This window comes from Rhagoletis zephyria, unplaced genomic scaffold (genome assembly GCF_001687245.7).
Source record: "Rhagoletis zephyria isolate East Lansing unplaced genomic scaffold, Rhagoletis_zephyria_1.1 Rzeph_scaffold_00909, whole genome shotgun sequence".
Lineage (NCBI taxonomy): Eukaryota > Metazoa > Arthropoda > Insecta > Diptera > Tephritidae > Rhagoletis > Rhagoletis zephyria.
In genome coordinates this window covers 50,185-53,706 of record NW_016157993.1, presented here as the reverse complement: position 1 = coordinate 53,706, position 3,522 = coordinate 50,185, and the positions used below count along the sequence as shown (strand labels likewise).

At 36.1% G+C, this 3,522-nt stretch overlaps 1 long non-coding RNA gene across 1 annotated transcript in view; it reads right to left on the bottom strand.

The window, feature by feature from the left end:
- Positions 1-2,802, bottom strand: part of LOC108362007 (uncharacterized) — a 21,287-nt gene extending 18,485 nt beyond the window's left edge. Inside the window, exon 1 of the long non-coding RNA XR_001847398.1 lies at positions 2,646-2,802. This is a non-coding gene — a long non-coding RNA (uncharacterized LOC108362007). The remainder of the gene's footprint in view (positions 1-2,645) is intronic.
- Positions 2,803-3,522: the final 720 nt, after the last annotated feature.

The window sequence follows — 3,522 nt, the reverse complement described above, 5'->3', positions numbered from 1 at the left end:
AAGAAAGACTCCTAACATATTTGACGGCGAAGAAAGAAAGATATACAGGCACGTTCTGATGAAAAGATTGATTATTTTATATAAAAACTATAAAAGAAACATCAGCAATATTATAACAGCCACTTCAATACAAAATTCTGAAAGTTCTGATTAAAAATCTATGAAATTATTTCCGAAATCGTACGAATCTCAGAACATGACTTTCGCGGTCAACTGTGTTTGCGGGTTTAATAGTATACAAAGTCTCCAAAGAGTTTTTTTGGCTAATGATGCTAAAGTGACAGTCTTTGGGAAGACATAAATCCATGTTTACGCGTCTTTCTTCCCCGTCAACTAGTTTTATGGCTCTTTGTACGCCGAAGTTTTTTTACGCGTCTTGTTTCAGAAATTTGTGTTCAAGCGTATCGTTTATCGCCATCAAAACACTCGTACGTCTTGCTTCGTGCCTAGTGACGATTTGTTTTAATTAATTTTAAATGTTTCACTTATATTTACATTTTATCAAATCATGTGTTACATAAGTATTTAAACAGATAACACAGCCAGTTTTATTTGAATAGTTCATTGTTGTGGTTATTTTAATGTATCTCCTGTTGCACACATTTGTACGCGTTTAATTGTATTTTGCTTATGGATTATATTTGTCTCATTACTTCTTATGTTTCGAAGATGTATAAATGTACAAACCTACTTTATTCATGTTTAATCAAACTTGTAAAACACAGATTTTCATGAATAAATGCGCAAGTCATGATTACCCTACAAGAAAAATCTTTTATCCGCATTGTGTCATATGGCGATTAGCTTTCTTCTGGCATACATAACCGATGCTGGCAGTAAGTGTATTATACTATATGTACATACATGCGCAATTTTATCGAACGAGAGAGAATTGAAGAGTGAAATAGATTCTTTAAATTGCACAAGGCAAGTAAATGCAAACAATTTAAAATTACAACACAACTATGTGGGCGCTTCTTTTATAGCTGTACTTGACAGAGAATTATTTCCCCTATAAATGAATGTACACTTGCATGTAGTATAGCATAGTGTTTGAAAATTTTGTAACAAATAAAAATTATCTAACAATCAATGTTGTCCATATTCAATTGGTACGCTTGTGAAGAGAATAGTGCTTTGTTAAATTAAAAAAAAAAAATTTTTATCGATCAAGTTACACAATAGCAAAATAAAAGATGATCGACTCGATCGACAAATTTCTATTCTACTGCCAGTCGACACTCGCAATAGGGGTGTTTTTTTGCATTTCCAACAATTAATCACGAGTGCATTTAGTCAATTTGAATTGTATTAGTGAATTACCTGTTGACTATCATTTCTGGGATGTTGTTTTTTGTTGTTGCCTCATTAAACGAGAAGCCCATAACGCCGAAACAATAAACTTATAAACAGTAGCTAGCACAATAAAGCTACTATGTTACTTTGATAATGCATTGTTAATGTAAACATATGTACGTTACAATTGTTTAAAGTTGCCTTATCTTCCGCTTTTATCATTAAGCGACTCACATGCGTACCCATATTTATACCCATATACAGAGATGACTTGTTTACTATAGATACATATGTATATTCACAATTAGAGACAGATATTTGAATATAAGTGTTACTGTTTGTCAAGATCAAGGTAATATGTGCTTTAGGTGCTTTGAGGAGCTAAACATTGTAAAACTTGTCGTAGAGAGGTAGGGACATTAAATTATCTACATATCGAAGTTTAATAATATAGAGATGTATTTAAAAACTTAAGTTTTTGGAGATTTCGTTATGACAATTAATAGGCTTGATAAGTAGAATATGTTCAGTCTAACAGATATTCAACCCAAATATGGCGAAGATATGTTTCTTTCCATCTCTCCTTTATTGGATCTTATCAGCATAGATTTAATCCAGACAAGTCAACCAGTGAGCAGATTAACACAGCGCGGCTAATCCTGTAGCTCGTTTCTGTAACTTTTCTCTATCGATTATTTCTCTACTGGTAGAGAATATACGTCATTCTCTACTACTCATTAGCAGTAGAGAACAGGGCGGCGAATTCATATCTCAATTCGCCTTGGTAGAGAACTGTTACAGAAACGAGCTACTAGAAAGAACATCGCGCTTTCACCGTTTTTTAATTGGCTTTTGGTAGCACGAAAAGAGGCTGTCTCTACGACGCTATGTCTAAATTTCGGATCCCGAAAACTCATACGGCTACGTAGAGTGACGTTGAGTACACGTTTCATCTGCGTTCAAATTGAGATAAAGTTTCCTGAGGCGTTCGAAATCAAATGAGGTTTAAGGCAGAGCCACTAACTTCGTGCGACTTATTTACTCAGATATTGAAAGTGGTAATACAAGCTTTCCACTCGGATCGCAGCAGGACCATATCTATACGGTGACCAGATTTTTGATTTCAGGTGACGATATATGTACATATATGCATAGTAAGGTAGGTATGACTCTTCGAATAGGTTTGCAACCCTCCGCTGGTTTGGCCATGTCGTTCGAATGAACTCATACTCATACTCCAACCTTGAAAGTGTTCAACTCAGAACCCGCTAGCGGCCAAAATTGTATGCCCGTAAATTAAAAAAAAAAAATTTTATCAACTCATGCAACGCAGGTCATTAGGATAGCACGCCGCTGTGATGTAGTGGTTAGCAGTGCGCGCTACCACTCCGCAGGACCTGGGCTCAAGCCCTCGTCAAAGCAACATCGGAAAAAACATAGAAAAAAGGGGTTTTCTTAACAGCGGCCGCCCCTCGGCAGGCAATGGCAAACCTCCGAGTGTATTTCTGGCATGAAAAACAGCTTCTCATGAAAATAAAATCGCCGTTCGGAGTCGGCGTAAAACTGTAGGTCCCTCCTCTTTGTGTGACAACATCAAGGCGCACGCCACAAATCGAAGGGAAGCTCGGCCATACACTAACATATGTGTACATGTGCTAGCGCCAATATATTATTATTATTATTATTATATGTATGTATGTACATATGTATATAAATGCAGCACTTTATTATACAAAGCAACTGATCGATAATTGATAGAGGTGTTAACAAAAAGTTGACATTTATCTAAATTAAGGTCAGGGGCCGTAGAATACACCATTTTCCCTGTCAACCAAGCATGTAGGTTTAGCTATCTTAATAATTTGCTTAGAGCAAACAAATGCGACGAGCAGCTCCAGATATTTCTATACGAAGTGCTCATGGATAGTACAAACACAAGTACAATTTACAACAGACTTATATATGTAAGTATGTATAATCAGCACAAGTAGGTATAAGTCTCTTCAACAAGCATTTTTAACTCAGGGCGCCAACGGTTTATGCGATACCTTTCCCACTTGACGTACGTATTACTTTCCTGATACAGCTTGACGCGCATAGACGTGCGAAGATCGCCTGCTCGAATTTACTATTTCAATTAATTATCATTCAAAAGGTGTAACTTGCAAGTTTCTCCCGAAAATAAGTAATAAAACCCCAGAAGACTCAGTTCAATTAAAACTAAGT